We start from the raw sequence: 27,037 nt of genomic DNA on the forward strand, positions 1-27,037 counted from the left end.
AGTTGTAGATTTCCCTTTTACTATTGTGTGATCCTGCAGAGGTCATTTGACCTCTTTGAGCTCTGGTTTCTGCCAAAATAAGGTGAGGATTAAGAGGATCTATCTCTACCAACTGAGGTTCAGCCAGAAAACAGAAACCAATACCTGAAGGTACTTAATTTGTGGTATTTCTGCAGGAAAGATTGGGAGAGCAGAATCAGAGAAAAGTCACACAGATTTCTGATTTGCTGGATTAGCTGTGAGAGCCGAGATGTTGCAACCACCATTCAGAGGTCAAGAAACAGTGTCCTGGGATTGCTGTCCAGGCCAACATGGAGGCTCTGGCCCTGGCAAAACCTACGTGTACCTGTGAGCCCCTGAGGGCTGACTGCTGCTACTACTGCAGGAAGGACGCATCGTACCTGTACCCTGCCCTTCAAATCTCACACAAGGGCACTGCGCTGGCAAGGACTGAACTGGAACCCTGCTGGTAACACAGCTGAGGAAGTGCAGTTCCCAGGTTTCTAGCCCCAAGAATTCAGGAAAGGGCATGGAAGAGGCAGCAATCAGGGCAAGTGCCGGGAATGTGCAGCCCACTGAGTGAAAGGGTCACTGAAAGCTGAAGGTTGCATCCTGTGAAGGGTTGTGAAATCCCTTCAGAGGGTCAGGGCCAGCATTAACCAAAATCAAATGGCACAGAACATAAATTAACCTAGTGCCTTGCATAGAGTCAAGATAAGTATTATTCTGTGAAATTTTAATGTCATTGCTAACGTTTCAGCGTGCACATGTGTGTAGTGTGGTAGGTCATAATGTTTAAAGGTCAAAGGGTTTGAAAACCACAGAACAAATCCACTAATTTCAAATGATTTGTGCCCTTTGTGAATTTAAAAGTACGAGGTGCATGTTGTGAATTACGAACCCATTTGCCTTTCCTGAGCCCCACTTTCTGTTTCACTGAAGCTCAGGTGCACCTCCGAGATAGAAAATGCCACCTAACTGCCTCTGCATGGACACTGAGGATTCTCCCACACTCGTTCACACCTGCAAAATTAAACCAATGGGGACAGAAGATAGAGAAATGAACAAACAACAGATTCGCCTTGGTACTTGCTCCTTTAGGAGCAGCTTAACTTTCCTGATGGGAGACATATTTAGCCATAAAGAAGGCTATTATTTCACTGTGTTTAAAAAAAAGAAAGGAGCTGAATGGTATGTGGAATATTTTTGAAAAGATAAACTGAGCACCATGCTCATAACAACAAGGTCCATTTCCAGATGGAACGCTGTTCCCGCTCGGCTGGCAGTTGGTTGGGTTTTCCCATTACCAACATCTGGACGATCGGAGATAATATTCCAGGATCAGATTCATACTTCTTAGAGAGCATGCTTTGAAATTTTATTAACTGAAAGACCATCACCACCTCTTTATTTGTAGGCCATATTACTTGAAAGTTTAGCATATCTTTTAGAATGGATTGGATTTCATTTTGCCAGAGGGTAAATGAAATTTTAAACTGGCTACAAATTTAATCACTTTCCTTTTTCTCTGGTGTAGAAATTCCTCCTTATCTATCCTTCCCTCTACACCGTTTTTTTAAAATTGCTTGTAAGAGCCTGTCTACGATAAAATAACTGGTTTTTCCTGGAACAGCTAATATGCAATAAAAAGGGCACCATTCACTAATAACAATTTGCTAATTGTTCTCTGAGCCCCCCTGGGAGGTGGATGAAGGTTGTGACTCTTCTTTATAGCAAAGGGTGTATGACAAGGTGATAGGATCTAGGTCAAGGCCAAGTAGGAATTCAAACCTGCAATGTGTTTATTCTATAGAGAGCAGTATTTTCTGCCTCCCCTCAGACTCAGGTGACTGGAGAGTTGCTATCAGACCAGGGCTGCACTTATCAAAATGTTCTATGCTAGTGTTTGTTCCCCAGTGTGAGAGAGACCCGGAAATGAGAACTATTTTTGTTGGCCACCCAGAAAAGCTAGAGATCTATTAAGAAGGGAGACGTAGCTGGGGAATGGTGGGTGGTGGAATGGGATTACTGGTGGAGGGAGATATGAGACGTGGCCCAACAGGGAGCACTGAGAAAAACGAACTCAGGAAGCACAAATAGTAATGAGAGAAGCCAGAGACGCTCTCCTAAACATTTGGAGGGGATTAGGCCAGGATATGGACCAGGAAAGGGAGGATCATCTCAGAATGTCCTATGCTCTGAGCAGTTTTAGGGTTAAACAAGAATGGATTGATGGTATTTGGGGATTAGAAGAAAATGGTGCTAAATGCAAGGTATCCCAAAGATCTGTGCTTTGAGATGGGAGTAAGGGGTGAAGGAGGAACGTTCTTATTTGCAGAGCATGGACATTTCAGGGACAATATCAGTTGTCTCTTTCCTTCCTTATCTTTCTTTTAATACCAATTTATTCTCCCAGTAATTATATGATGAGTCCTGCAATAGAGATGAAAGTTGAAGTATCAAAGAAGTGAAACGGCTTGCCCGAGTTTATACAATGGGATGAAAAAGGAAAATTTGAGTAGAGTTCCTCTCAATTCTCAAATTCATATTCTTTTTAAAACATTATACTTCTCCTCCTTCAGAAAATGGAAACTGTCTGCAGAAACCCAATAAGCGCTCTGCGCTGCATTGTACCGCCCGACTAGGCATACAGTTATTGCCATGTATGTAGTCTGTGCCCCAAATTTCCATAATATTTGGTCTCTGGATAGCCCAGTTATACGGTTCTAGCAGAGCACATTGTGGATAAAATAGGTAAGAAAGCCTGTGATCTGGAGGGCATTGTTCTTGAAATAGAAAAGGTTTGGCTACTGAAGCTTATCACTGGCACCACTTTGGATTTTGTGATGTCATAGGTGTGTGAAGCCTGATTCAGTCTGTGCCGACAAGAACATACTCTGCAGGTCATCGTGCAAAACGGAAAGATGAGCTCTGTGTCAGTCAACTTTCGGTCACTGTAAGAGAATCCTGACATAATAGGTTGATAAGAGAAAAGCTTCACGGGGCATTATACTTGGGAGGTAGTAGGCCATGGTAGCTGGGATCCCTCTGATTCTGGGTCACAGGGGCGGTAGTACACATACGTGGGGCATATATTAGAGCAAAGCTGTCCTGCTGGTGGCCAGGAAGCAAAAGTGAGCAAGGGTGGGAAGAATCTCATGATCTCCTAGGAGGGCAAAACCTTGATGACCTACGGGGCTCCGAACCGGCCTGACTTGACCCCTAACCCTAACCTTAACCCTAACCCTAACACTAACCTTAACCCTAACCCTAACCCTAAACCTAACCCTAAACTTAACCCTAACCCTAACCCTACCTCCCAACATGCCACCTGGGCAATCAAGCCCTTGGAGGACAGCCCTTTGTTAAAAAAAGTTATTGTTCCAAGATGGTAAAATCATAGCATTAAATCAAGTGCATAGACCTTTAAAGTGTGGGGCTGGTGCAGACACACAGGATGCACAACCTTGAAGCTTGCTCTGGGGCTAATTCCCATTAATTTGGTCTGACCAAGAAATGCACAGAAGATCTGTCTTTCGCTGTACCATGGTGACTAACATAGAAACAGCTGCTAGGGTGCAGGTGGGATTCTGTAAAAAACCAAATCGATGGTAGTGGCTATCATAGGCACATGTTTGTCCTTTCATTCATGAAGTCACTCATTTGAAGGCATTTACTAACCTCTTGCTGTATGCCAGGAGCTGCACTAGGTGTTGGGGACTCTACTCCAAGGATTACATACATGTTCTTCCTGGCCCTGAGGACAGAGCAGCTTAGACACTGGGGTGGCAGTCAATGGCCACTTTATCTCTTACCAGAAGTCCCTTTACCTAGGAGACTCTCTGTCCCCTGGGAACACATTCATTGAGGATACAGTGGGTTTCCATGTGGCAAAAAAACAGAAGCTGATTCTGCTAATCAAAGACATTTACTGGAAGGATGCGGAGGGATCTCACAGACTAAAGGAAATGAAAATCCAGAGACTCAGGCAGGTCTGGGCCTAAGTAGAAGGAAGTAATCATCCCTTCAGAATGCTACTGCAGCTGCTGCTGCTGCGAAAGTGAATCAACTTTGGCTTTACTTTTTTGGTTCTCTAACTCAGATATTTGCAGAGCATCAAGGTAGGCCTCTTCCCAGTTCATGCTGCCCTGCCTTCATGAGTCTGGATGAGGGTCCATCTCATTTTGTTTTCTTTATTTTCCTTGTTTGATCTCTGAGTCCCACTCCCTTCTTCCCTATAGACCACCACTTTAAATGAGCTCATTTTATGCACTTGCCTTATATGTGTGTACCTGGATATAAAACACACAGTGTCTGTGGTGTATGTTGTGTGTTTAAGATTTAAATCATTGCTTTTATACTGCAGGTAGGGTTCTGAGTCTCACTTTTTGCTGAATGAAAATGTTTTTAAAGTCCCTTCTACAGTGCTCGTTACATTCAGTGCTTCTAAGATGCCACATTATGCTTCCTAGAATTCATCTCCATATTTTGGGGGGCCTTTTCCTCAGAGGTGATCACCTTGTTCTGTCTTCAGTTGCTGTTTACACCAGGTCCCTGTGATAAACAGCCTCACGTATGTCCTCTTGGACCTGAGTGAGAGTTTTCCTAGGACAGAAGTCTCAGCAGGCGTAAGTATCACTTCAGAGGCGTGAGGAGGCAGTGAGGGTTACATATTAAGAATGCAGCTGCTCAGGTTCTTCCTCTGGAGATGCTGATTTTATAGATCAGAAGCAGGTCCTGGAATAATAATGTTAACAAGATGAGTCTTATGAGCAAGCTCATTTGGGGAAACTGATCTGTAGCACATATGTGGGAGTTGGATTGTTGGACCAAGGGTATAGCCATTCATTTCACTGAGAAGCATGAATTATTCTCTGAAAGGACTTTCTGTTGGCCCTTCCCTCCCTTCCTTCCCTCCTCCCTTCCTTCCCTCCCTTCCGCTTTCCTGTCTGACTTCCTGACTTCCTACTTTTCTTTCTTCTTTATTTTCCTTCCTGATGCTGAGGACAGACCCATGTTCCCGCTCCTGTTCTGCAAGCTGTACCACCGAGCCACAGCCCCGGCCCTTTTGGCTCTTTACTCTGGCTCCCAGCTCTCTGTTTTTAATGCCCAGCGTCTCTAATGGGTTCTCACTTATGATCATTTGCTTTATTTTACCAAATTTTCCTTCCTCTCTTTGAGGGAAAGTCTGACACTACTTTTCAGTGCTCTCTTTCCTTGGCTCGTTACTGTGAATCTGTCTAGCATCACGTGTTCTGCTTGCTTTCCTCTGTGGTTATTCTCCCCTCTGAGTTAGTCGCTTAGAACAGCAGGCACGAGGCCCGCAATGTGAGCCTCTGCAGTTGGCTTTGCTCAGGTCCCACACTGTGTTGTTCTGAAGTTGGGAGAGAGAGCGAGAGACCATGAGGGTGGTACCTGGGGAGTGGTGGGAGAGGCTGGATGAGTTGAAGGCCCGCAGTGGCAGGGAGAGCCTATGGGGGTAACGGGAGTCAACCTTGTAGCCTGCCTGGGGGTTCTGCTTGCTAACCATCTTCCTGGGTTTGAAGCACCTGGTGCTTAAGACGGGCTGGGGGGCATGGGAAGAGGGACACACAAGGATGAGGCGTCTGTCTGTCCCCACTATACTTTTTGACATAGTCTCTGAAAGCCCAGGAGGGAGCCAGCGGCACCTCGCAGGCAGCCCCGCTCTCCTGGGCTGCTTTCCCGGAGAGGGAGTGCTGCGGCAGCTCTGTGCCTATGGCAGTGAGGAACAGAAGGAACATACGTGAGACGTTTCTCTTTGCCCTCTTTTCCTTCCTCCTCTCCCACTTGTTCCTTTAACTGCACACATTCATCAGGCACAGGGTACAGTGTGATGTCTTGACACACTCACGGAGTGCACAGCGGCCAAATCAGGATAACGAGCACATCCGTCTCCTCAGGACTTTAGACCCTTTTCTGTGAAGCTCCGAAATTCTCTTTTCTAGTCATGGCGAAACATGTGCTATTATTGGCTACAGTCACTGGATTTCCCCACCCATGCGCCCATGCACTTCATCAGGTTCCACACAGCTCCTTTGGGCTCCCTGGGCCTCCCCTGGGCTGAGCCATGACCATACCCTCCTTTCCTGCCTGAAGGGTTTTCCAAGTTTGCTGTGTCATTCACTATTCGCAGGAAAGAGAGTCCCGTGGCCACCTCAGAGCCAGGGCCGATGTCTGGCTGGACAGACGAATGCAATGGCTGGGCTGGGCTGGTGACTTGACTGGTTTTCTCATTGATGATGAAAAGTTACACCTCTTGCCCTCCTGGCCCTGATCTGGCATAAGCCTTGAGCCTTCCTGAGCCTCCTTGATCTCTCCCTCTCCTCACCTGTTAAAAATGGCAGCCACAGCTCAGCCCACTCCATCCCCTGCTCTGCTGGAAACCTGACGCAGAGAACAGAATGTAATACATTAGGAGCATCATACCACAGAGATATACACACACTCATGTGCATAGCAGCATAATTTGTAAGAGTTAGTTTGTAGAAACTGCCTAGATGCCCATCAACAGGTGAGAATAAAGAAAACGGGGTTTTTATACACAGAGGAGTACTACTTTGCCATAAAGAAAGAAAGGTAAACTTGAGACATTATTTAGGTAAATGGTTGCACTGTGAGATGATACTTTTAAGTGAAATAAAACAGATGCATATACTTAAATATTGCACTGTTTCTCTCCTGTGAGAAACTGAAAGTGTAATAAAGACCAACATGGATGATAGATATTGGGAAGTAGGAAGAAGATGTTCAAGTGGGAAGAGGAACAAGGGAGGGGGGAAGGGAAGGGAGGGTAAAAGAAGAAAGACAATGGGAGGAGAAAAAGGAAACAAAGCTTTTATAAATGGGAGAGGGAGGAGGAGGTGAAGGGAGGAGAGGGGAATGGAGGAAGAAAAGAATGAAGACACATCATGTACATACAGCTACAAAGTCCCTATGATGAAGGTGATCCATACCTATGAGAAACGCGCACTGTGAAAATAAAGTTAGAAATGTAGTAAGGAGGATGCATTGTGATGAAGCATGCCAGGAAGGTTAAATCGTCACTGGTAGAGACAGAGGGAAGGAGACAGGAAGAGAGAGAGGAGGGAAAAAGACACAGACAGACAAAGAGACAGAGACCGACAGAGAGGGACAGAAACGGACGGAGTGCATTGCTCCCCAGACGGAGCCCAGGCCGTGCGCCGGGGCTCTGAGCTTGGTCCTCTACCTCCGCTGGGAGCAGAGCTGAGACCAGGGTGTGAGGGAGCCCGAGGAAGGTGTGTGAGGGACACACAGACACACACACACACAGACACACACACACACACACACACACACACTCGCAGCTGAGGTCCGGCTGCCTTCCGGTTTCCGGTTCCTCTCTTCGAAGAGGCGTGGCTCCACTCCCTTGTCCTTGAGGTCTTCATTTAAAAAGCGCCCACTTTTTCCTTAGCTCACATGAATTCATTAACCTGAAGTCAGCACAGTCAGTGCAATGTCTCCTTCGTAAGTAATTTTTACTAAAATAAATTGTATTTTTAGGGCTGTTGCCCTCCTAGCTCTAGAACAGAGGCATTGTTTTTCAGTTTTTCTTTTTTCAGTAATGCAGGTTTGCAGGGCACCAGGATCACACTCCTCATGGTGGGTGAGCGGGTGCGTGTGCAGAACTTGTACCAATTCTCTTTTCTTCCCGTCCCCTCCTCTCTCCTCCTCTCTCCCCATTTCTCCATCCCCTTCCCATTGCACAAGATCTATCTCCTTCCTTGCTATGATCGATCTTTTATTTTGCTCTTTATTTATATCTTGAGTTTCTTATATACAAGAAACTATGCCACACTCTAGCCTTTGTGTCTGATTTATTTCACAGAAGCATCTTACTTCGTACCCGACCCCCTTCCCTGGGATACACATTAGTAGGAGGGAGAGGCAGATTCCACTCCTGTCAGGAGACCAGGTGTCCTCTTTTGTGAGCTCTCTGCTCGCTTGGTTTCTGTACACTGTCCCCTCCTGGGGCCGGTGGGCTTGTGGGGTGAGAAGCGGGGTTCCCGGAGAGGGTAGGTCATATGCACAAGAGGCTGCGTGTCCTGGCCATCAGGAGCTACAGATGCCGCCCTGGCAAGAGATCCAGAGGTCGCTGGACCAGGACACCCCTTGACCAGCCCTTCTGGGGGCCTGGGGTGGATATGAGGTTGGCCACCAGGCTGTGTGGCCTTGGGGACACTGGCAAAGGCTGTATGGTCCTACCAGTGGTCAGTAGGAGGGCAGCTGAGGGGCACCTTACAGCCTTCCCGGGTGGCAGGGTACGACAGAGGGAAAAACCAGCTCTTGGCAGGGGCAGTCGGCAGCAAAGGAGAAACACAGTCAGCGTCCTGTATCTCTTGTGTATTTAAGGACTCAGTCAACTGCAGAAAGTGTCTTTAACTGCCATTTAAGATATATCCTATTTGTGGTTATTAATTTTATAAAATATTAGGTTTTGATGTGTATACTTCCATCACATCCATTCCCCTTCTTACCCACTCCAAATTGCCATTTGTATTGAACACACATAGGCTTCTTTCTTATTATTCCCTAGGCAATACTTTATAACTATCTACACAGCATTTATGTTGTGTTAGGGACTGTAAGTCTTCTAGACACAGTTTAAAATATACAGGAGGATGTGCGTATGTTCTACGCAACTACTACATCATTTTCTATAAGCAACTTGAGCACTGCAGATTTTCCTATACCCTGGGATGCCAAAGGGTGGCGGAACTGACTGTTCAGAATGGATAAAAGGCCTTTCTTCCTTTCTTTGAAGTCAGAAAGCTCTGGGATAGATATGTGTCCTGGAGTGGTGGATCATAAATACTGTGTGACACTGGCCATTTTAACCAAACATGGTGCTATGGTTTATGTCTAGGTGTCCCCCCGTCGTGTGCTCATAGGCAGGGCTTTTAAAAAGTGATTGAATCATGAGGTGCTGTAGCTAAATGTGGTGTCAGAGTCAGGGCCTGGTCGGAAGAGGTGGGCACTGGGGGCGTGGGCTGGGAGGGTCGCTCCTGTCCTCAGCTCCTCTCCTCACTCTGCTTCCTGACTGCTATGAGTGGTTTTCGTCTTCCACCGTGTCACTGACCATGCAAGGCCTGAAACTTCTAAAATGTGAGCCAAAATAAACTTCTCCTTCTTTAAGTTGCCCAGGGTTGAGGAAAGTAAGATCCTTGGAAAGAAGGGGATGGAACTGGGAGTGAACTTGAATAAATCCGATGAGACAATTGTTAGACTCCACGTGTCATAGAAGAGGTCACACTTATTCTATGAGCATTTAGATAACTGCTAGGATCCAGGGGAATCCTTCTTTATGGATGCATTGTGCTCTATCATATTTTCTTGGGGATGCTTTTAAGTGAAAATATATAACCAACCTATTATATCAGGGATAAAAAGTAAAAAAAAAAAAAAAAAAAAAAAAAGAGTTATCTAAGGGATAACAAGTTGGCATTGGGCCAAGCAAAGGGCCAGTCTAAACTGACTGCAGCAAAAAGACTCCAGAAAAAGAATATCAGGAAGTTCACAGAACAGATAGAAAGACAAGAGCTTGGGACAGAAACCGAGGGATGATGGAACCACAGTCATGTGTCAGGTTAGAGGGATGCTACTGGCCACTGGCCGCCACCTGACACTGACATTTCCATGGGTGGAACTCACCCTGTGCTGTCCTTGGCTTTCTTGTCACTTGCTACAGACCCAGCAGAGTGGCTGGGTACTTGTTTGCTCAGGCTAGGGATGCAGGGCTAAGGGGGAGCAAATAGTTGGCTTCCTGGCTACTGCAGTGGCAGGGGTGGGTCCTCTAAGACAACAGCAGATCCCCAAATCAGAGGCTGTGCAGCTGAAACTTCCCATATAAAAAGCAGCCACACTTATGTACTTCTGAGTGTGTTGCAGGCGTCTACGTATCACAGTTTCTCTGGTTTCTCTGCTCTTCTCTCTTTCTTCCTTCCTTTCTTTCTTCTTCCGTTCTTTCTTCTTTCTTTCTTTCTTTGTTTCTTTGTTTCTTTCTTTGTTTCTTTCTTTCTTTGTTTCTTTCTTTCTTTCTTTCTTTCTTTCTTTCTTTCTCTTTCTTTTTTTCCTTTCCTTTCCTTTCCTTTCCTTTCCTTTCCTTTCCTTTCCTTTCCTTTCCTTTCCTTTCTTTTCCTTCCTTCTTTCCTTCCTTCCCTCTTTCTTTCTTTTGTCTTGTTGAGACAGGGTCTCGCTATGCAGTTCAGGCTGGCCTTGAGCTCACTTTGTAGCCCAGGCTGGTCTCTATCTTGTAACGACCCTCCTGCCTCAGCTTCCTGAGTGCTGGGATTACAGGAGCGTACCACCATGCCTGGCCTCCTCTGCTTTGCTCATGTGCTGCAGTCTCTGTCGACTGGTTTCTCTACTTTCCTGGTTGCAACCCAACCTCCAAGCCTGGGGGTCTGGAATCTTTGCTTTTGCTGGGGGAATCTTTGCCCTTTGCCTAGATGTTATATGGAATTAAAAAATCAGTACTAAAATCCATCGCCACCATTACCTGTGACAGTCACTAAAATCAAGTATCAAATATGACTTGAAAAATCGCTATATCATAACATATTAGAGCAAGGTGTAAAGAATTCACTAAGATTAGCTAGCTGGTCATGATCGCACACTCCTATAATCGCAGCATTTGGGAGGGTGAGGTAGGAGGATAAAAGTTCAAGCCAAATCTGGGCAACTTATTGAGATCAGCTTAAAAAATAAACTAAAAAGAAGGGCTGGGGATATAGCTTAGTGTGAAGAGCTGGGATACAGTTCCAGTACACACACACATACCCTGAAAAAAAAGCCAGAAGTAAAACCTAAGATTTTTCAATCACATTGTTCTCATAAAAATTTTAATATTACTTACAAAGCTTTTTATGTGGTTGATAATTCTTTTGAGCTATTAAAATCTTTCCTTTACAATTCCCTACTTTTATGTCTCAACATGTTCCCAATAAGTTAATATAGATGCAAATATATAAAGTTACAAATAAAATGATATCAATACACCAGCACTGTCTGGAAAATTGTTTTTTGGACAAATTTTTTTTTTTTTCTTTTGAGTTTTGGGAATCAAACTCAGGACCTTGCGATTGCCAGGCAGGCGCTTATACCACTGAGCTATATCCCCGGCAGACAAAAATGTTTGGAAACCACCACTGCATACTACAAATGTCACTAGATGTTTATAATTGTTATCCGCCGTTTAGAACACATTAAATTTGACAAGTGCTTATTTCTGCTACCTTTCTGGTACATACACAATGAAATGTTTACTTCCTTTTTATATATATATTGCATGTCATGTATGTCTTTGTATGTGTATGTATATATACAAGGACTTGTTCATCTGTCTCTAAACTTCAAATTTCAAATCCATCTTAGTGTGCAGCCTTGTTCCTTACTGGTCTATTTTTCCTCTCATATCGACTCTTCACTCATTTTGGTTTCCTTTTTTAAAATTTAAACTTTTCTGAGCATTTCCTTGGAGTTCTTTCCCAGTGCATCTGAGTCAGTTCCGACCTGGCTGTCTTACAGGCTGTGTCTGTCTCCGCGTTCTCTCTTATCCGGCAGCACCGCTGGTTTCAGGCCGCTCCTCCCTCCATTGCTCCCATTCCCCTTGGGAAAGCAATCAGCTCCCTAGGGAGGCTCCGTGGAGATCGAGAACCGGGCACCCATTAGTTCTGGCTTCATTGCTGGGGCAGAGATAGGACGCTGCAGGCAGGGCAGCCTGGCACCACAGTCCCTAGGACCAACTACGGGGCAGGGCCATGGTGGGGCAGTCCCCTAGCGGGGGTTCTGGTCTTCCCCGCTGAACGTATCCTCCCTTAATGGAGCCTGTGGGTATCAAAGGTGATATCAGACAGACTGAAGTCCGGGTTATGCAAGGCAGGGGTCACAGCCGCCTTGCAGGAGGCAGAGAGTGATGTGTACTTGGTTCTTACAGTGGGGAGAGGGTCTGAGCCTTACACCTCCCAGGTGAGGGGGATTCTCATCTATAAGGCACCTCCTTACAATACCCTGTGTCCTAAGATAGAACTCAGTGGGCATGAGGCCCCAGAACCTTATTCTCTGAATCATCCAAACTGTTTCCCTTTGAAGGCTGTCCCCACCCCACCCCAGCACAGTCTAAACAGGAGGCCATGAGGTCAGCCCCTCTGCCACACGGACTCTGTCCCTGTCAGGTGGCTTCCTGTGTCCCCTTATCGCCCTGTGCCCCAGGGTGCTGGGGCACGAGTGTCCCTGGCACAGTGTGTCCGTGGCTGTCCAGAGCAGAGGCTGATCTTGGGGTGCCCCACAGCTTTGCTCTTGGGGGATGTCATCTCTCAGCCTCTGAGCATGTCCGGGAGGATTCACTGGTCCCCTGCCCACCTGCGGTGGTAACCTGAGCCCCCAGGGGCCGCAGCCACTGGGCCAGGGTGCTTTCCTCTTTCTCACAGTTTACATGCTCCAGCTCCTCTTCCGTGTCAAACGATTTCCCCGTGAACGCCGTGGGTAGCGAGTCCCCTGCCTTATCAGCTCCGGCAGCTAGAAGCCCAGTTTCCAGGAAAGCAGTCACATGATCCAAGCTGGTGAGACCCTTTCCCCAGCCCAGCCCCTGTGTGGCATTTATGTCCAGCACCGCACGGCAGGCTGGCTTTTCAGTGGAGGCCACGTGACATCATTTCCAGCACTGCTGCGCGCTCTGTGCAGTGCGGCAAAGGAGTCTGTGGGGCGGCAAGCACGGTGGGCCCACTCCTTTTTCTTCTCAGAACATCCCCGGCCCTTGCTCCCTTCTCTGGCTAGAAATGGTGTGGCTGGGGCTCTGGGAACCCATGCCTGAGATGTAACTATGGCTCAGCGTGGCCCAGCTTTCTGGGTGGCCCTGAGAGAGATTCCACTGGGAGGAGGGGCCCTTCCCTTGCTGCTGGGGAGTGGAACCCATTTCTCTGAACCCCACGTCACGCAAGGCACTCAGTGAAAAGTAGCTGTGATGCGGACATACACGTACCTCCTATTAGGTACCTCTGGAGACCATCTTCAAGATGCTTTGGTGACATGAAAAAGCCGGACGCTGTGTCTCATGATACAAAGAGGATCTTTGTATAACCATATATGTCTCCCCTAGAGAACCAATAAATAATGTTGCTGCTCCGGCTGGGCTGGCTTTCCATAGCTGCTGGGAGCCCGCTGGCTCCCAATGGCAGCTTCTCCTATTTCAATTTCCATGTCCTCTCGGTTTGTAACTCAAGGAGCTCCCTGGGCTTAGGGACAGCTGACGACTTGACAGTGTTGCAGGGTGCCACCTGGGAAGGGGTGGGTGGGCAGGGGGAGGTTTGGTGCCCAAGAAGGGGATCTGGCCATGTGAGCGAGTAATGAGATGAACATGAGCACCGCTCATGGGAGGATCCCCGGCAGCCCTCTTTTCACCTCCTGATCTTTCACCTCTTCCCTTTGCCAGAAGGGGGCCGGGCCCAAATGGAGGGGTGTAACATTAAATTCAGGGTCAGGCCTGGCCAGACTGCACTCCGTGCTGTCAGAGAGCTCTGAGGAGCTCAGAGCAGAGCCATCCTCCGTGCACAGCCACTGATCCATGCAGCAGGCATTGATTGCTATGGCTGCACCCCGGGGCAGGGTAGGGCTCAAGCACACACAGGGACCCATAGTGGGGTGAGTAGGTGACCAAAGGTGACAGGAGCCATGATGCCTGGGTCCCTGTCCCCTCTTGCTCTTCCCACCCCTCCATACCAGGTCCCTGGCCCTCCCCCAGTAGGGGCTTTTTCCTTCTGGGTCGAGGTAAACCCTTCACTGTCTTAGCCCTGGACAGGGACAGCTGACCCGGGTTAGGTGACTGGAAAGAACATGGGACAGTCCCCCTGCCCCAGCTGTCACTGTGTTACTGAGCGCCGGGCATGTCACTTGGGGAGTGGCTGGTTGAGGTGGTTGGTGGCTGAGCATTACTGTAGCAGCCAAGATGTGGCCAGGCCCTGGTTCATCCTGTCCCCCAGTGTGGGGTGGACATCTCAGAGAAGGCCATTTAGGATGACAACAGGGACGGAGTGGCTCCCGGCTCCAAGGGACATCTTTGCTCAGAGCTCACAATGACACTCATGTATTTATCCCCAGGCAGTGCTGCCACCAAACCTGCCCACCGCTGCCGTCTCGTGGACTCTGCATGCTGTTAGCATTTAATAAATGTTAAAAAAAATAGCAGCATCCGGGCCTCTGCCCTTCACAGAAAGGCCTGTGAGACCACTGCCAGTGAAGTTCCTCCTTTGTGAGCCCAGATTGACCCCTAAACCACAGAACCCAGAAAACAGGACCCGAGAGGGCTGAGGGGTGGGTGAGGAGTTTGCCCTAAACCTAGCCAAGACTCAGAGGTCACCGTGCGGTGGACGCAGCCAGGTGCTTGGACTGAGATGCCTAGATGTTTGCCATTTCCAAACCCAGGCCATGGCTCTCCTCCCGGCTTCCTGGTCCTGTGAGCAGGCTGTGCCTAACCAGGCTGATGGCTGTCACACGTGGCTGTGGTGGGGCGGTTCGGAGCGCAGCCAGCCCGCCCTGTGCCCCTCTCCTCCTGGCCTGCCCCTCGCAGGCTCCGTACCACTGTGGTTGAGCTAACACTTCCTTGTCTGGCGGTTGAGTGGAGAGGGACTGGGGTTTCCGGTCAGCCTGCATCTGTGGGCTTTGTCCTCGTCTTTCTTGTAAAACAATTCTCCTGCCTCCTCTTCACCCACAAGGCCTGGCCAGTGGAGTCTTGGCAAAGTGTTTTCTCAACCAGCTCTTGCTGTGTCTCTCTTTCTCACCCTGAAGAAAAGTGAACATTGCAGATGGGAGAGGATCTTTGTTTTTTTTTTTTTTATTTATTTATTTTAAAAATAAAAGGAGGAAAGCATGAACAGACAGACAACCTTTTACAAAATAGCAAAAGAACAGTACATACAATACAGAGTTAGAAACAAAGTGGTAGGAAATTAACAATGCTTGTTGTATTACATATTGATCTCTTCAAAGTGGGAGAGGATCTTTGTCTCCTGATATCCCAATGGTCAGGGATAGAAGACAGACTCCCTATAACTTCTGTCTTCTCCCCTCTGAATCTTTTTTTGAAGGAGCTGTGGGGAGTGAAACCACCAGGGCTTGATGCTACAGCTGCTGAGAAAACCTGGATTGCTCCATCCCTTTCTTCACTACAGCAGCTCTGTGAGAAGCCCATTTTACAGATGGGAACATTGAAACCCAGGAAATGGTCACTTCCACTTTCCGAGCCATTGTGATGGCAGCAACAGATATTTTCTGGGGATGCTGGGCAGTATAGGTGGGTGCACTGTTAGCATGACCAGCCATTACCTCAGTCTGGAAAACTGGGAAGGATGGGCACCATCAAACACTCCTCCACCTCTTTCATCCCTGTGGTGCTTCTGATCCTGTGATCTCCATGGCTCAAGTCCTGCTGTCAGGAAAGGCAGACACCACTCTGGGGGAGGGGGATGGCCACTCATGGAGTTGCCATGTGCATCCTAGGAGGAGACTTTCTAGCACAGGGCTGGGAAAGGAATGAAGGCCCAAGACCTGTTCCTATTCACCTGATGGGTGTGAAGAGCAGAAGAAAGGAAGAGAGGACCCAAGTGACCACAGAACTAGGGAATCACTTGTGGTTGAAGTCACTACCTAAGTGGAACACCCTGGGAGCTGAATTTAGGACTGGCATTCCCATGTGCTCCTGGCATCCTCACAGCTGTGACCAGGTCTGGGAGGCGGCACATAGGACACAGGTTGTAGGTGAGAAAACCCAGCATTGGAGCAGGTTGTAGTGCTTGCCCAAGCAAGGATGGGGCTACGCAAGGATTTGTACCTTGCATTGGTTCATGTGTTAGCCAGCTTTCCATTACTGCAACAAATGCCTGAGACAAATAGACTTTCAGGGAGGAAAGGTTTGTTTAGCCTCAGGGGTTCTGAGATCTCGTCCATGGTTGGTGTGTCACTGGCTTTGGGCCTGTGGTGAGGCAGAACATCGTGGTGGGTGCGTATGGCAGAGGAGGCTGCTTACCTCGTGGAAGCCAGGAAGCAGAGAGGGAGGGACAGAGAGGGAGGAAGACAGAGGGAGGAAGGGGTCAGAGTCCCACAGTCCCCTCTAGCAAATCACCAAATCTTATCCCATGAGGTTTCTCCTCTTAAAGGTTCCACTGAAGGCTGGGGACTGAGCCTTTGGCACATGGGCTTTGAGGGACGCATAAAAACCATAGTGTAGACCTCAAAGTCCGGTGTTTGATCCTGAGCTCAACTGCCTCCAGGAGCAAAGTGGGAGGGACCATGGGAACTCAGGAAGGGGCTGGAAAGACTTACAAGGCAGGGAGGCAGGAGGAAGCAAAGGAGCCCTGGGGACTGGGTGCTGGGGTAGAGGGGCTTCCAGGTGAGTCTATGGGAAAGGCCTCTGCATCCGGGCCTTCCTGTGCAGCAGGCATGTCTGTTTCCTCCCGCAGGCTAGCAAATCAAGCCTCCCCCAGATCTGTGAGATTCATTGACTCCTCCTCCTCATTATCTTCGTCTCCATTTTACAAACCAGGAGAGTGAGACCCAGGTTGAAAAGGAACCTGGCCGAGAAGCCACACAGCTAGGAAGTGATGCAGCTGGCTTGGCTTATGGCTACGGTGGGAAGAGGTTCCCCTTTCCCTGGCCACTTCCTCGTCCTCCCGCTCTTCCCCTTCTTTCTGTAGCCTCTTTGTTCCTGCAAGTCCAGAACAGTGCAATCTAAGCAAAATCCTCTTTCCCAGCCAGCTTCTTTCCCTTCCTCTTTTTTTTTTTCCTTTCCTGAAGCTGGAAATGCTGAATCCTTCAGCTTCCGCCACACTGCATCAGGAAAATGCTGATGCTATGGTTTGGGGTCGGGGGAGTCGGTGGTTGGTACTGAATAGAAAACCCCAGGTGTGCGTGTGTGTGTGCGTGTGTGTGTTGAAATGCAGTTGCTCCAGGAAAATGTTGGATCCTGCAGCTTAAAGATCACCCTGTCCCACCCTCTTTTATTCCTTTTCCAAACCATCACAGATACCTTCACGCTCAGTCTCCTTTCAGGAGCTCGGGGAAAACGCCAAGCCTGAGCTCACCTGTTGGCTTCCTCCCAACTCGCTGCGCAGGAAGTAGCTTTGTGTATCACTGACACCTGTGTGTGATGGGAAACCAGGGCGGGAGAAGCCGACCCGGGAGGAACCAGTGCCGGGTGTGGGCTCCCCGCCTGCCCCAGAGCCTCACCCGCCCCACCCTCCTGACAAAGGGGCACTTCACCTGCCCGCCCCCTTCCCAGCGCCACCCCTGCACCACCTCCTCAGCCGTCGTTACTCACCCATTTCCAGTCTGTGCCCGCTCACTGCACTGAATTTGCCCTGGGCTTGTCCTGGGCTGTCCCGGCTGTGAACCACACTTCAGTAGGTTGAAATGGCTGAGTGAGTCCAGAACCGGCCGAGGTTGATGGCCTCGTGGGTAAAGAAGTCAGAATCAGTGGCTCCCTAGTGCTGTGAATTCTTTTTCTGCTGAGAAATCAGGGACCTAGATTCCTACCAGAGCTGCACAGAAAAGCCACTGCCTTCTCCATAGAAATCCTTTTGCAGAGAGGCCAGTAGGGGAGACAAGGCCACAAGCAAGGGCGATGCCTTGGTATTTGGCTGCTGCTCTGTATCTGCAGGCTGTGTGTTCAATTCAGCCAAATGTGGATGGAAAATGTTCAGAGAAAAAACTGGGACTGCACATGCATAAACATTCTTGCTATTATTTCCTAGGCCATGTAGTATAGTAACTATGTGGCATTTGCACTGTGTCAGGTATTATAAGTCATGAAGATGTGGTTTAAAGAATTCAAGAGGCTGTATGTACACTCTGAGCAAATACTACCTATTTACATAAGGGATCTGAGCAGCCTTAGATTTTCTATCTGCATGGGTCCTGGAACACATCCTCCAAGGACAACGTGTGACTTATACTCCATCACTGTTAGAGTAGCAACAATACAGAAACCAATCTTTAGAGCCTGTAGTAAGTGCTCAATAAGAGGTCATTGGATACATAAAGGAAAACTGTGTTTTATGTTTGAAGTTCGAGCAATTGTACACTGAGAAACAGAATTATCTGTAGTCAAAATTTAAATGTTGATACAAAAATATATTATTGTAATCCAATCTGGCTGAAGGTAGAGAAATTCGAGATATGGAATAGTTCATGAAACCAAGATGATAAAAAGAGAAAAACAAAACTCACAGAAAAAAGGAACAGTGACAGAGATTCAGCCCTTTGACCAAAGGCAGGGCTGTGCTATAACACTGCACAGGTTGAATACAGCACAATTTCAGAATGTACTTTTCATAGAAAAACTGCAGTAAGGAGGACCACCCTGAGATTTGGCAAGGTGATAGTTCTACATAGAAGCTTTCCAGTCACTTACTGAGGGATACATGGATTCAGTCATTTAAAATGTTAATTATGAGATTATAATAGATTCATAGGAAGTTGCAAAATGATGTCCAAGAATGTCCTACACACCCTGCATCCATTTCCCCCAGAATGTCCCACACACCCTGCATCCATTTCCCCTTGCAGAACCAGATACAATAGAAAATGCTCACTTCGGGGCTGGGGATTTAGCTCAGCGGCAAAAGCGCCTGCCTGGCAAGCGCAAGGTCATGAGTTCGGTTCCCGGTACCGGAGAAAAACCAAAAAAAAAAAAATAAATAAATAAATAAATAAAATGCTCACTTCATGGTGGCCAGGAAGCAAAGACACAGAAACAGGACGGGTTGGGGTCTCAATCTCCCCTTCAAGACCACACCCTGAAGGCCTAATTTACTCCCACTAAGCCCCACCTCTTAAAGATTTCACTATTTCCAGTAGCACCACAGGCTGGGGACCAAGCCTTTAATACATGGTCCTACGGGAGTCACTCCAGATCCAAAATAGAGGTGAGAGGAGAGAGAGAGAGAAACTGGATTACACCACACATCGGTGGCCTGGGAAAAGATCCAAATTCAAAAAGTGGTTCAACTGAATACATGTTGCCTTTGCAGCACTGTAAAGTTAAAAAATTACAAGCAGAGCCGTTGAAAGTTGAGGGCCTCTGCAGGGTTGCGTTAACGTGGTGGCAGACTCCTGGAACCACCCACCAGCAGGGACGCAACTGTCCCCGTCACCACCACTCTTAAATCCTCTGCCATATGCAACCTCTGGGAACCACGAATCTTCTCCAAAGCTCGATAATGTTGTCCTTTTCAGAAATTATTTCTCAAATAATTTTGGACATTCTACTTTTTAAAAATACTTGATGCTTTTTTAAAAGATTGAATTTCCAATATACTTTATGTGAAAAAAGAGGATCTTTTTTCTTGTCATCAAGGACTCAGCTCTTTACAAGGGCTTTGGTGGAGGTTGTGGAATGGCACCCACAGGTCTGAATCATGGTGCATTTGGTCTTTTGGCTTCATGAAATCAATTCCTAAGTGTCTTCTTGCTGGTGGCACAATCCAGGCATTAGAACAGCTCCGTGGACTGCCCGGGCAGCACATAGACATTGAAGATGCTTGATTTTGCAATGTCCCTTCTGTGGCTTCTACTATGTTTGAATGATGATCTTCTTAATGGGCCACCCTGGGACAAGCACCAGGGGTGAGGGGACCCCATGGATGGTGAAGTCAGGAATCTGGTACCTGCAGAGGGTGGGCAGCAAGGAAGCCAGGAGGGCACCTTGATGGACGAAGCACTTCCTGTGTACCAGGAACTCTCCAGAGGTTGATGTTGGCTGCCTGCTGATGGTGCCCCAAGAGGCTGCCTCTTCCTCAGGGGTATTGCCACCCCTCACTACTCTCTATGTCTTTTTCATGGCCAACCCATGGACTGCCATCCCCTGAGGTCAGGGATAGCTCTGGCTACTGGGAGAGCTAGATATGAACTGTAGGCTTCTGGCCACTGAGTGCTCAGCTTTTTCTTGGTAATAGCAAAAGCTACGGCTGCTAGGAGCCGCTTCCAATCCTCTGTGCTGTAGTTTGGCTTGGGGATGTTCTGCGAAGGCCCAGGTGTTTAAAGGCTTGGTCCCCAGGGTGGTGCTACTGGGAGGTAGTGAAACCTTTAAGAGCTGGGGTTTTAGGGCTGGGGATGTAACTCAGCGGCACAAGCACCTGCTTGGCAAGTGCCAGGTCCTGAGTTTGATCTGCAGTACCAAAAAAAAAAGAGAGATGGGGCTTTGCAGAAGGTCTTGAGGTCTTTGGAGGTGGGGTGCTCTTGAAAGGAATAGTGGGATCCTGGCCCTTTCTTCTTCTTCTTCTTTTTCTCTTCTCCTGCCATGATGTGCTGCCTTGCCACAGCCCCCAAAGCAATGGGGCCGACCAACCACAAACTGAAGTCTCAAAATCTGTGAGCTGCAATCAACTTTATCTCTTCATACACTGATTATTTTGGGTATTGGTTACAGTGATGGAAACGGACTACCGCTTGGGGTGCCTTTGCTGCCCCTCTGCCCCAGCTGCTGGGACCTAATGCCGCCTGAGAGCCGGAGGCAACGTGTCTTTGCCACTGTGGTATCACTTCCCGCAGCTACCTCAGGTTGTTACTGCTGAGGACATGGGGAGAAACACACAATCACTGGCACTTTCCTCATTTGCAGGAGTTAAACATTCATAGAGAGGAACCCATTGTTCTAAATCCCCCGCTGAATGTGAGGTTTAGGAAATTCCCTTCTTGAGATTAATAAGCTCAGCGGTGCGGTGAGACAAGGTTTCTGGCGACACACAATAATTGGCCTATTATCTGGGAACTCCGGCTGAATTGGCACAAGCTGACACTGAGCGGGGGGCTTTAAACCTGGGGGAGAGTGACTCAGGCACAGGAAGTTGCTATGTCCACAGACCTCTGAGAATATTCATGGCGATGGTAAGTTAGGCACAGCGTAAAGGCATAAACTAAGTATCACTCAGAGCTATGTGTCAAAGCCTTTGTGGCCTGATGCATCATGCAGAGAAGAGGAAGTCTTGGTGCTTCACCCTGGCTTGGGCACCAGTGAATAAACCACAGCTTTTCAGAGGCAGAATCCTCCAGCATTATGTTCTAATAGTACAGTAGGTTGGAAATTTACAGCTGCCATTGAAGTGGGGATACTTGCCATTGCTTGACTAGCATCGTGGCCCAATGGTTCATGATGTTCTATTTGTATACTTTATTCATTAGGCAAATAATGATCGTGCTTTGGGGAATTTGTGAGCCCCTTGATAACTGTGACACATGACTACCTTTCTGTCTGCATTTGAAATTTCCTTCTAGGTTGCAACCTGACCATAAAGAAAGACATCATGAAGGATGGCATTTGAGTTCATGGAAGTTCACAGAGGAGTGAGAAAGTCACCTTATCATTGTCTCTGGGTTCATTCAAGACCATGAAATGGAGCCTAAATCCATCCACCATGGTAGGCACTTTCGTGACTTTGCAAATTTACTGGTGAATGATTCACTAAAACTTTTTTCTTGGAAACCCCCACTTTTGGAGCCACTCTTGGGATAAAATAACTGGAAGTCCTTGTGCATCATTTAAGGGTATGGCTTTCCTTTATGGTAAATTCCAAATCTAAGCCAGTCACATGAAAGCCAGACCCAAAGTACATCAATCCTATGTCAAACATGGGAACTATTTTGTTTAGAAGTAAGAGTGTGGGATGCACCGGAGAGGAATGGAACCCAGGGCCTTGTGCATGCTAGCAATGTGCTCCACCACTGAGTTACATGCCAGCCTCAGCTGTTCTGTCTTTATAAGAAGTTGTTACATTTATGACTGAGTTACCAGCACCCTTTTCTCCTTGTAGCAAGTATCATTTCTATGACGGAAAGTTTTACCCTCTCTTACCTACAATTCTAATATGTAGGAAGCCATGAAACCTGCAAGTATTTTGTATACTACATACCACTTTGGTAGCGAAATTTGACCTGAACTGACTCAAAACTATTTATAGGTTCTATTTCTCTCTTACTATGAATATTTATGTTTCTTGGCAGAAACATTAATGTGTTAAAATGAGACAATGTCCATGCTACAGATGTCCTAAGAGAGCGTTACACAATATATGATATGTGCATTTATCTTCCTGAAAATCTGAACAAGGCTGAATTTGTTAACAAGCCTGTTCTAAGGGATTTCATAAGAGATTCTGGGTCTGAAGAATACTTTTCGTTTAATTCTACATAGATGCCAGATGCCTATTTGACAGAAGATGGGATACAACAGACAACTCAGCCAGTCAGGTGTTCCGTCATTTGTCTCTGACAAAGTCCAAGCCCACCCAAACCCATGTGAAACCCCGGAGTCCCCACTCTTCCCCAGCCTGCCCCAGATCTGAGCAGCAGCCCTCTGAGCTGCCTGCGCCCAAAGTGTTGTTTCCTGGAGCCTGGTCCTATCTTCTGTAGGTACAAAGAGAGTGGGTGGGGAGTGCTTTGGTTGCTAAGGCTTCCGTTGGGGTGTGTAAGGCCTTCTGGTAAATCCACTGAGTCATTCCTCATTAACTTATCACTCAGTTAACATGATTATGCACCTTTAGTGATCTAGGTATGTTTTACTGGAGGAAGAGAGGGAAAGAGAGAGACAGAGAGAGACAGAGAAAGACAGAGAAAGAGACAGAGAGAGGCAGAAAGAGACAGAGAGACAGACAGAGAGAGGGAAAGACAGAGAGGGAGAGAAAGAGAGGGAGGGAGAGGGGGAGAGAGAGACAGAGAGAGAGAGATAGAGAGACAGAGGGAGAGAGACAGAGAGAGGGGGGAGAGAGAGAGAGGCAGGAGAGAGAGGGAAAGAGAGAAGGAGAGAGAGACAGAGAGACAGAGAGGGAAAGAGACAGAGAGGGGGAGAGAGAGACAGACAGAGTGGGGAGAGAGAGAGAGACAGAGAGAGACAGAGAGAGACAGAGAGAGAGAGAGAGAGAGAGGGAGAGAGAGGCTCTGACTAGTATTTTCCTAGACAATGTTTCAAAGAATCCAATACTAATGGATTTTAGAAGAAGCTCCCATGATGCAATAAGTTGAGAAATAACAAATTTAACAGAGTCAATCAGGTTTCTTTACCTCAGCACTTTTGGGTCCTCCGTAAAGTAATACACCTGGCAAACACCAGAGGGGCTGTAGCACTGACCAAGGATGCTGGCCCCTGGAATTCTGCACCCCTCCCAGCAGGATGACTTTTCCATCCCATGGAGGCTGGAAGAGTTGAGGACTGAACAATGTGGAAGGTAACAGAGCAGCTTTCTAAAGCAGTGGGAAAATTCCTCTGCATTCAGTCTCTGCATTTGCCGGGGCTGTGGACATCCAGTGCCTTCTGTGACTACTGAAACAGGGCAAATTGCAGGCAGTCACATGCGGCTGGGGTACCAAAGACGGTGATCTCTGGGGGTCTCTAACCCAGAACCACCATAGCCCTTGGGAACAGTATGCAAGTAAATCTCTTTGGATTTCCTAGAAGTTTGCTTTTTGGTATTGCACCACACACGGCAAGAACATCATTGCCCTCTGATCTGTTGGTAGTTTGAAAGCCAAGATTTCTCATGATCCAAGAATATATATGGAAGACAGAGGGGGCCTACTCCCATGGCTGGCCTTACAATTGCATTAAGGTTTCTTCTAGGAAAATCAGTACAAGTACTCTATTGTGCTACTTTAAAAAAACTGTTCTCCAAAGTTAACACTCTTTCACATGAAGCTTTTTCCTGGAGATAAGACAGAGTATGGAGGTAGGGTAGGGGTAAATTGGACCCTTCAGCATTTGTTTGCTTACATATAATGATTTTAGTTGAATTTGTGAATTGAACTTGGGTTCTTCTTCACCATGTTTGTGGTTGGAGCTGTGGTTATTATCACTAGTATTTCTGCATTCACTTGCTCTCTAATGGAAATCATATTATTTGTATTTGAATTTGTTGTGCCCCCGAGGAAAATGGGAACTTGTGAATACTTCTAAGCAATACCTGTCAAAGGGGGGATACTCCTGGGGTGAAAAGAGGTAGTTATTAGGAAATAACTTCATTTTTCTCAGTAATGACTGCATAGCAAGCTTCCCATTGAATATGACTCCAATTTAAGAGGGACGTTGGGTACAGGAGCATCTTCTGCCTTCATATCTCTGATGTCTCCAACCCTGGGATGAAGTCAGGCTAGAGGAGCCCCACAGTACTTTATCCGTAGAATACCCAGGTGATTGATGAACAGGTACTGAGGGGGAGGACGGGGGAGGGAGGCAGGAGACTCTGGAGCTAGTAACAGGGTGTCACCTCCATTCTTTTCTTGTCATGGGAGCTGGGAGAGATGAAAAATTTCTTTCTTGTCAGTTCTTTCCAAGTACAAGTGATCCTCTAAACCAAAGGATTCTATATTCTTGAATTCAACCAATTGCAGATCAAAAATAGTTTTAAAAAAATTGTATCCATACTAAAAATGTACAGACTTTTCTCATTATTCTCTAAACAACACAGTACAACTATTTACATGCCACTTATATTGTGTTAGTTATAAAAATGATAAAGATGATTTAAAGTAGATGGGAGAATGTGTGTGTAGGTTCTATGCCAATACTATACTACCTGAGATAAGGGAAATGAACATGGTGGGTTTTGGTATGGGGGGGGGGTCCGGGGAGTGGTTCTTGGACCAAATCCCCAGAGATTCTTAGGGTTGACTGTATATAATTTTGCCTTCAATATTTTAAATTTCCTTGGATGTTTCTTTCCTCCCCTCCCATGTGGGTTAGTGAATCATTTAATTGACCGGGACTTCAGGTACTAGTTAGATGCTGGAGCTTGGATCCAAAATGTCTCCTGAGACCCATGTATTAAGGGCCATGTGTTATTGGGAGGTGGTGGAAATTTTCTATCTCCTAAATCTGTGCCCTTGCTAACCTGGGCCTGGGTGCTAGCTAGCTACATCTGAATAGTACTGATAGTTAAATAGCTTGCTCCTTTAAGAATACTATGCAAACCAGGTGGCCTGTAGCCTAAGACATGTTTCTCCCCTCTTTGTGAAGAGCTCCCTTTGTCCCTGAACCTTCTCCTTCTGCCTCCCACTTTTCTGTCCCCCAAAGATCATGTTTATATGGCCAAGGGAATCTGGTCTAGAGGAAAGAGCACTGGGCCTGGAGCCAGGAGCAGGATTTGAGTCTGCGTGTCTCAATTTAGCTACTCATCCATCATGTGGCTGGGCAAATCCCTGGGCTTTTACAGCCTTGGAGGATGCCCAGGGCCATTATGGAACGCAGCAAGCTCAGTATGGAAGGCTTTGCTTCTTCCTGGGTAAAATGTTATGGAAGGTCCAGGCAGGTGGCCTTGGGACTGGGGCTACATTGTGGCCCCATAGCCCCCTTCTCTAAGGATTCCCAACCTGCTGGACCAAGGATGCTTCTGTGGGTGACCTAGGCCAACTACTGCTCACATCATTTGTCACAACTCCTGCTGTAATAACAATATTTAAAATCTTAATTAAAATAATATAATAATAATAATAATATTTAAAATATTAATTTAAAAAATCCAAGCCCATGAGTCAAGAGTCTCAGTGTGTGGCTTGACAATGAACTGACAAACCAAGGTTTGCGCCAATTCTCCAAATTTATTTCCCCACCCGTAACACCAACAATGTAAATGACACATTCATCTGGTACATCAAGTTCTTCTGCATCTGTTGAGTGCTGTTCTAAATACTCCACAGGTAGTGACTGTATACAGTAGATACAATTGCAGTTCTCATTTTGTGGAAACTGGGACTCAGAGTCAACCCAGGCACCAGACCTGATTCAAGCCTGTCTGTCTGACGTCAGGGGCCACGTGTGGAATGGATCTTTGATGCTGCGTTCAGCTCAGTGACTGCTCAGAACTGATGACCCACAGGCCAGAAGGCACTAGCCCTTGGAGCTGTGGATGCAAAAACACTGCAAACTGTTTTTGAGTAATTTCCAGCCTCGTCTTCTGGATTTACTTGACCAAGCAGGTGCCTGAAGTCTTGCTCTGAGATGTTCCTGTGCCTTTGTTGGTCTGAATGCCGAGTTTAAATCTTTCCACTATAAAAGTCCTCCCAATACATATTGGTGTGAAAAGAAAACACTTTATTTTGTGCATGTGGTGTTTTTACTTTTACCTCTGAGCATAGGAATGAATGTGTATTCGACAAAGATAGACTGGCAAAGATCTACTTTGATCTTAAAAAGCACCTCCTCAGGAGCAGTCTGGCTGTGGTCCTAACTGCTGCTGTTGAAGAGCTGCCAGTGAGGCCAACAAAACGGGGACATTTTAAAGCACTGACACCTGTTCGGAGCTGAATGACTGGGCAGGGCAGCTGGTTCTTTCGCTGCCCAGGTTTGCCTGAGCTCCTGTTAATGACAGCTTTGTGTGTGCCTCTGAGGGTGGATTTCTGGCTCAGAAGAAGAAATGACGATGTTGAGGAGGGGTGCCTTCCACAACAACTGAGCTATTGTCCTGCCCCCCACTACACCCCACCCTTTCCTTGTTACTGGATCCCTGGGTGACCCACTCAATGTGATAAAGAGGGCCAGAGGTTTTCTCCCAAGGAGGTTGGAAATGCCCCCTCCTCCTCTCCATCCTCCTCCTCCTCCTCCCCCTCCTGCTCCCTTGCCCCCTCGTCTTCTTCCTCCTCCTTTTCCTCCTTGGCTCTCGCAGCCTGTGGGCTCATGACTGGTCTCACATAGTCTCCAGTCCCAACCCACACTGCGCAGGATTCTTCTATTCCCGAAAAACCCTCGCTGGAATAAAGTTCTGGGAGGAAATGAGCCCAGAGAGAGCAGGGAGGAGCCATCGAAGAAGGGACTCAGAGTCTGACCTCCCGGCCTCCACTTCACCTGGGAAGAGCCCACTTAACCCCACCGCATCCTAGCCCCACCCAGCCTCCAAATCCCCAGGGCTCCTTCCTCCCCTCCTCCTGGCCTTCGCTTATTTTCTCAGGAATGCTTCTGGTTTTTGTTTCCAAACCAAAGCATCTTTTCCTTAAACCTCTTTACCTTTCCATAGCAGGAAAAGACTGT

At 47.3% G+C, this 27,037-nt stretch overlaps 2 long non-coding RNA genes across 3 annotated transcripts; one reads left to right on the forward strand and one right to left on the reverse strand.

Annotated features, from left to right (window-relative positions):
* Positions 1-4,633: 4,633 nt before the first annotated feature.
* LOC102005686 lies at positions 4,634-13,096 on the reverse strand. Its single transcript, XR_263246.1, has 3 exons — positions 13,019-13,096; positions 6,350-6,405; positions 4,634-4,737 (listed from the first exon to the last, which is right to left on the reverse strand). It is a non-coding gene; the product is annotated as an uncharacterized LOC102005686 (long non-coding RNA).
* Positions 13,097-20,760: 7,664 nt separating this feature from the next.
* Positions 20,761-26,083, forward strand: LOC106150120. 2 transcript variants are annotated; one of them, XR_001236739.1, is made up of 3 exons: positions 20,761-20,913; positions 21,301-21,443; positions 25,820-26,083. It is a non-coding gene; the product is annotated as an uncharacterized LOC106150120 (long non-coding RNA). The 2 variants fall into 2 exon arrangements; XR_001236738.1 differs by lacking the exon at positions 25,820-26,083 and adding an exon at positions 22,217-22,613.
* The last annotated feature ends 954 nt before the right edge of the window (positions 26,084-27,037 follow it).

Source organism: Chinchilla lanigera, unplaced genomic scaffold, assembly GCF_000276665.1.
Source record: "Chinchilla lanigera isolate Chin_1 unplaced genomic scaffold, ChiLan1.0 scaffold00064, whole genome shotgun sequence".
NCBI lineage: Eukaryota > Metazoa > Chordata > Mammalia > Rodentia > Chinchillidae > Chinchilla > Chinchilla lanigera.